Here is a 7,883-nt window from a genome sequence, read left to right on the forward strand (position 1 = left end):
TCGTTTTATTGAAGGAATGTTTATGTAAGGTTTGAGTTTCCAGGTTTAAGAAGGATTTCAGAGTAAAGATGAGTATTGGAGGAGTATGATCTGATTATACTTGGTATTTGTAGCTTTTATACTAGGAAATATCGTTTCATAGCGTGGTTTTGAGATTTACAGTTATAGGCGGGTTGATTAGGAGTTTATGAGGAAGTGTAAATGGATAGGGAGCTTATTGAAAGCAGGTTATTAGGGTTGGATGTTACGATGGGTTGCTTTTTTTAGAGGTGGAATTGCAAATTTATCTTAGTTATACATGGTGTGATGCCAGGGAAGTTAGATGAGTGTTGAGAAGATGTATGAGATGGAGGGTGGGCAATGGCAAGTGAATTTAGGCTTGTTGAGATGTCTGGAACTCTGGACAATTCAGGTCAGATTCGCAAAATCATCTTTCTTCTGGGGAGGAGGGGGAACAAATTTCAACATGAGCTTGTAGATTGAGGTGTTAAGATGAAAATCAATAAAGATGGTAATTACTCATGGAGAAATATGTTTTAATCATATGTATCTACACTTTCTATGTTAAATAAAAGCACGTGCAATGCATGTCTATATGATTGTGTATCACTCTCCTCTTAAACCATGTACTCGTCTCTCGTGGCAGCCGATGGTGTTGGAGCCGTGTGGATTTGGTTATGAATAATATATATGTCGTTCTTTTGCTTATTGCTTAATTACATTTTGTTCTCGCACGCTTTGATTTTACTAGTTGTTGTATTGGAGGAATATAAATAAGTTGAAGTGCTTAAGAAGGATTTGTGAGGAAAAATCATTCATGCATAAGTATGGTTTGATCCTCCTATCTACACATCCTATATTTGAAAAAAAAACCCACATTTACCTCCTATAATCAATCTATAGGAATCCAAGGGCTTCAAATATGATTAAACGGTAAAGGTAGTTACAAAGATAAATTATGATATTTATACTATGGACATATGTTCTTGAAACGAAAAATTCAACCTAAAGTTCCAAGAACCACTTAAATAGTAATTTTAATACTAATTACTATCAAGTAGCTAATTTCAACATTAGCTTAAGAAATTACCATTTTGCAACGTTAGTTACTGCAAAGTAACTCTTAAACTAGAGCTCTAAGATACCATTTTGTAACACCCTAATAATTCCCTGATTTTCTAGAACTATTTTCTTGAATAAACAAAAGAAATTACTAAAGTATTACATGAAGGAAATAATGCCCTTGGTCCAAGTTTGCATTTAATGTTAATTTTAATAAATGCGGTTCAGTATTAATAACAAATTAATTATTCCGTGAGATCAATTGATTTGTATACAGTGGATGATTCAGTTCAAGTGGAATTAATAATATTAATGACACATCTTACTCTTGACTGAACCTGTAGGGTCACACAAATAGTAATACTCAAATTATTCAGTGAATACTCTAATTATGGACATTAAAAAATGATGGATGTTGGTTTCAGTGAGAGCTAAACAAACCATCAAAACAAAGACGAGAATATTTGTCTGAAAAGAAGATATTGTCAGAAACAGAAATATGGTTCATATCGGAAATATTATCGGAATTAGAAATATTACTATAAACAGAAATATTATCGGAAAAGGAAATATTGTTTGGAAATAGAAATATTATGGGAAAGGGAAATATTACCGGAATTGGAAATATTGCCAGAAACGAAAATATTGTTCGAATCGGAAAATTTGTCGAAATCGGAAATATTATCGGAATCGAAATTTTGCCGGAAATGAAAATATTTTCCGAATCAAAAATATTTTCGGAATCGGAAAAGAAATCTGAAATACGAAGGTTAGGCCAAAGCGCCAGCACGTGGGTCACCGCAAGTCGGCCCAACGCCAACGCTAAGGCTAGCGCCCATGAGCCAACGCCACGAGGCTAGCACCGCAGTGCAGGGCCAACCCGCAGGCAAGCAGGCCAGCGCCAGCACGCGAGGCTAGGCCGCGCCCATGGGCCTTGCGCCTATGTGGGCCGCGTGCTTGGCCAAGTCTCGTTTTCTTATGCGCCAAGTAAACTTGCTATGAAAGTTGCTTGGGCCATAAGTAAACCAATTTATGTTAGGATTAGAATTAGATTTCTAATCTTACTATAATTTTTAGTTTTCTAAGTCATCCCTAATTCTAATATCCTAATCCTAATAAGCTTAGGTTTTGTGATATTCTAGAATACTCCATGCACTATAAATATAACCCTAGGGTGACATATTTCATAAAACACTTGAACACACAATAAATTCAATACTTTTGCCTGTCACTCAAAGTGAGATCCCGAGTTCATTAATACCTTAGATAATATCCTAGTTGGTTGAATCTAAGGCGGATCAGACCGTGTTGTGGGCTATCAACGGAAGGGTGACATTTGGAGCTCTACACTTGTTCTTGTTCGGTCCAGGAGCATCTTGGGAAGGCACGCATCACATAGTATGTATTATGAATTATGCTATTGATTATATGTTATTAATTTTGATTATGGAAATTTATGATTTTTCCGCATGCAATTAGATTGTTTATATCCTTACAGTTTCTGTTCTCTTTCTAGCTGCGGTTGGTGATATAATAGCCACTTTCAGTACTAGAACGACTGATAGATTTCCTCCTTCTTACTTTTCTATCACGAGCCTCCAATTACTTCCTTAATCAATTACATTAACATGGATTAAATTTTATTTTGCAAAGAATTAAAGGGGTGAATTAATTTCGTGTAATTAATTGACAATTCTTGCGATTATTTAATCATATGTTCGCAGGATTTTCGGCAGTTTTGTCAATTTTGATCGGAATCTTATGTTTTTATATTGAATTCCGCATGTAAATGGCGTTTTATAATTTTGACAAAAAAAACCTTTTTAAGAGAATCCAAAATTCCCAAATTCGAAACCTAACTATGACTTTTTGGAGGTTTTAGTTTTTCGAATGCAAAATTGGTAATTTTTAATGATGTTAAATTAATATTTGCTTATCTTGTTTAATAATCTTCAATTAATAATTGACCTACTGCATACAGTTTCACGTTTTAAATTAGTTAATTCTGCAACCTAATATGTAATTATAATTAATTTATTGATTTACGAATAAATTAAATTATGTTTCATTTTTTCATAATTAATTGATAATTTTATTGTGATCTTATGATTAAAAAACACCTAAAATTTGTTAAAGCTTGGATCTTTAAAATTTTATGAACCCTAATTTTAATCCTTAGATTTCATGTAAACGAAAATTGTTTTAATTAATAAATTTCGATTTTTCGCCTAAATTTATGAAATTAATATGATTTATTAATTATTCATAAAGTTTTAAATACAATTTTTTATTTTATTTTATAAAACGTTCACGAACTTGCATGTATGAACAAGGCCGCAAGGGCCAAGAATGTACGAGTTCCCCTATGAGCATTGCCGCTATGCGTGGGCGCACAGCGTACGAGCGATGGATGCTCGTGTTGTACGCTGCAATGTATGGCGTGCAAAGGTGCAGGGGGGCGCGCGGCACCCTGAGTGTTGTGTGTGCGACCTGTGTGAGTGAGGCGCAGGTGAGGGCAGCGAGCAAGGCAGAGCGAGGCGAGCGACACGCTGAGCAAGGAGCTCGTATGCGCGATGCGCCAAGCCCACCAGCCATAGTGAAGCAGCGAGAACGCAAGTAAGCAAGGCAAGCGACGCGATGAGAAAGGAAGCTCGCACACACGCTTCCTCTACATGTCTGTCGTGCCAGCACTGGCACCAAAGCCGAGGGCATGCCTGCGAGGGTGCTGATGTGCGATGGCAAGGCTCGCGCCTTGGCCATGCGTGCACGATTCCCAGCAGCGTTGTTGTTGTGCAAGGCGAGGCATGGCTGCCCCACGTGCATGCTTGCACGACGTGCCTAAGGCACAATGGCCTCGTGCCATTGTGTGCCTTATGCAATTTGATTTTTCGATCGAGCGACGAATTTAACTAATTTTAATTTGTGCTTATAATTTTTTCTCGGAATTTAATTTTATTAGTTTAATTATTATAATTAATTTTATACTAATTATTTAATAAAAATAAGACCTTGAATAAATTGTAATAAATTATTTAGTTAATTAAAAATCAAATAAAGGCATTTAAAATAAATATTATATGGGCTTTAAATTTTTATTAAATTTGTGGTTTTCGATTAGACTTGGAAGGACAATGTTTAGAATTAGTAAAGCATACGGAGTATAATTCATGGTTTGAATTGGAGCTTTTATTCATAAATGGTTGATTAGGTCCTTATTTCCTTAGGATTAACAAACTTGATTAGAACTAATAAGGTCAAATAATTGTAGATTCTTGAGTTAGTTAGTTATTCCAAATATTATGTGATGCATATTTTCTGCTAACTTGCTAAGGCCCTACAATAATCATAATTATTTATTAATAACAATAATTACAAATAATATTAATATAATAATAGTAATATTTAAGTAATAATAACGATAATAATATATATATATATATATATATATATATATATATATATATATATATATATATATATATATATATATATATATATATATATATATATATATATATATATATATATATATATATATATATATATATATATATATATATATATATATATATATATATATATATATATATATATATATATATATATATATATATATATATATATATATATATATATATATATATATATATAAGTAATACTTCCTCCGTTCATTTTTACTCGCAACGTTTGTCACTTTCACGCATGACAAAGCACAACTTTGCTAATTAATATCTTTAATTCTATTTAAGCAAAAATTTTAAAAAGTTAATATTTTGAAAATACACATTAAGACGAATCTAACAAGATCCCACATGACTATGTTTTATCTTACGTATAAATCACTTACAATGGTCAAAGTATAATATATGAATAGTGTAGAATTCACAAACGTTGCGAGTATTAAAAATCGGAGAAAGTAATTGTCAACTTTAATTGCAATATCAAGAATAAAAATAACTATAAAGAAAGATGAATCCGTTCTTTTGAACTGAATGAAGCTGAACTGAACTGAACTGAACTGAACTGAACTGAACTAAAATAAACTGAATGAAATGAATGGAGCTGAACTGAACTGAACTGAATGGAGCTGAACTGAACAAGACTAAACTGAACTGAACTAAACTGAATGGAGCTGAATTGAACTGAACTGGACTGCAATAATGTCCAAAAGAACAGGGCCTAAGTGGGCCATGAAGGAAATAATGCCCTTGGTCCAAGTATGCATTCAATGCTAAATCTAATAAATGCGGTTCAGTATTAATTAATTATACAAGTTAATAATTCAGTGAGATCAAGTGAACTGTATGCCTAGCTAGAGGTCGATTCAGTTCAAGTGGAAGTAATAATATTAATCCACAGCTTACTCTTGACTGAACCCGTAGGGTCACACAAATAGTACGTGAACGGATCAAGTATTTAAGTGAATTAAATACTCCATTTATGGATATTCGGAATCGACGGATCTCGGTTCCAGTGGGAGCTGAAATCGTCAAAGGCAAATTATGAATACTCCGGAAACGATGATATTGCCGGAAACGGAAATATGGATCGTATCGGAAATATAAATATTATCCAAGTCGTAGATGTTGCCGGAAATGGAAATATGGTACGTATCGGAAAATATTATGGGAAATGGAAATATTACCGGAATCGAAAATATTGTCGGAAACGGAAATATTGTTGGAATCGGAAATATTATCGGAATCGGAAAATAATTCCGGAATCGGACATATTAAATATTTGTTCAAAACGGAAATTAATTCTGGAATCGGAAATATTAAATATTGTTCGAATCGGAAATGAATTCTAGAATCGGAAAATTAATCGGAAGCGCGTCGTACGAAATAACATCGGACGAGCTTGCTAGACGCAAGGCCCAGCACGAAGCCAGGCCTGCGCCTAACAAGCCCATGCGCGCAAGGCAGCAAGGCAGCCCGCCAGCATCGCAAGGCCCAGCCAAGCAAAGCGCAAGGCCAGGCCCAAGCGAGGCCAGCAGGCTCGCACGCCCACTCGTGCGCTGCAGCGCTGCTGGGCCTAGCCTTCTCCACGCGCGCGCGCGCCCAGCGCCCCTCACGGGATGTGCGTGCGTGTGTGCGTTGAGTTCGTGCATGCATCGAATCCTTAAGCAATTAGGATTAGATTAAAGATTAATTTCCTAAAGCTACTGACAGGCTAAAGTCGTATCACCTAGTCAAAAATAACCTAAGGTCCACTAGCTAGGTAGCAAGGGAAGTCAGGATCGAATCCACAGGGAAACAGTGTTCTTTCTACTATTAATCAACTAAACTAGACTATTGGGAAACAAGAATTGGTTGGTTTGTATGCTAAGACTACGAACGATAATTAAACAATTAAGAATTCAGGAATTAAAGGATCTAGGGCATAGGTTCACCAACAAATAACAATCCAGGACGATAAACAATCACAATAATCAACAAAGCAATTAATTAGACTAGCATGCTCTCTCGAATCGATACTAATCATAGACTTGGAATTAACGGGCTCTCGCTACGTATTAATCCTAATTCCACCTATTGACACAAGCCTAAACATCAAATTGCATCTCTCGAATCTTAACTTGATATTGCCAAACTACCACAATTAAACCTGCGCAAATCTAATTGTATAGTAATAATAACCAATCAATAGGAATTAATTACAATGCCAACAATCACAATTATTCAATGTCCCTTCATATTATTCATGGATCCCCAAACCCTAGAAAATAGATTTACTCAAGCATATTAACAATAACCAAAACGATTAACATAATCGAAAGCATTATTAAGGCAACACAATGAATGAAATTAAGGAGCAATACCTAATTGAATGGCAAAGGAAATTGAAAGCTTGAATTTTTATTGAATTGAAACTAAGTGTTTTGAACTAAATTTGAGAGAAAAACTAAGCTTAGGAAAATAATCTAAGTGCTTAATACTAGAAAATAAGATAATAAGGTGTCAACTAAAATAATAGGGCTTAGTATTTATAGTTTGCCCAAAATAATAAAAGAAAATCGGAAAGAAAACCGCGAAAAAGCGCCCTGGGTTGTCGTCGCCCGGTCGGGCAGACATCCGCCCGCCGGGCGAGAAGCTCGAAAACCGCCCGTCGGGCGCAGCTAAGCCCGCCGGGCCAAATATGACGTTCCTCAAATTTTCTTTTTTCGCCCGCCGGGCAGACGTTCGCCCGCCGGGCAGACGTTCGCCCGCCGGGCAGCTGTTCGCCCGCCGGGCGCGCGTACAAACTGCACGATCCTCTATCTTTAAAACGCCATATCTCCTTCGTTATTTGTCGGAATTAGGCGAGTGACCACTCGTTGGAAAGCTCTTGAAATCTAGAATCCAACCCAATTAGAATCACTTAATTTGGAGTTGTAGAACGTAAGTTATGATCAAAAGAGTAGATGAGTGTCGGTTTTCTACTTCTTTCACTATCCGCTTTGCTCGAAAACTCTTCCAACTCAATGTTGTGCTCTCGAAAGTACATAATGTCTTGTATTGATTCAAATGAATAGTAAATGCACAAAAAATATGCTAATTCCTACAATGATGAACCTGAAACTACAAACACACTACAAGGAGCACATTAGTACTAAAAATCGCTCCGAAGAGCTCATTTGAGATCAAAAAGTACTAAGGGACGGGGGTAAAAACACTATAAAATATGAACATATCAGCTACTAGAGTTAGTTGTTAAATTAAACATTAACTTAATAGTTTTAATTAATGTCTAATTCTAATAGGATTAGGTTAATTGAAACCTAGTAGGCTTCTAGTTCCAATAATCCAACCCTATAAATAGGTGATGGCATTCACAATTTA

The sequence above is a fragment of the Spinacia oleracea genome, chromosome 3 (assembly GCF_020520425.1).
Source record: "Spinacia oleracea cultivar Varoflay chromosome 3, BTI_SOV_V1, whole genome shotgun sequence".
NCBI classification, from domain to species: Eukaryota; Viridiplantae; Streptophyta; class Magnoliopsida; order Caryophyllales; family Amaranthaceae; genus Spinacia; species Spinacia oleracea.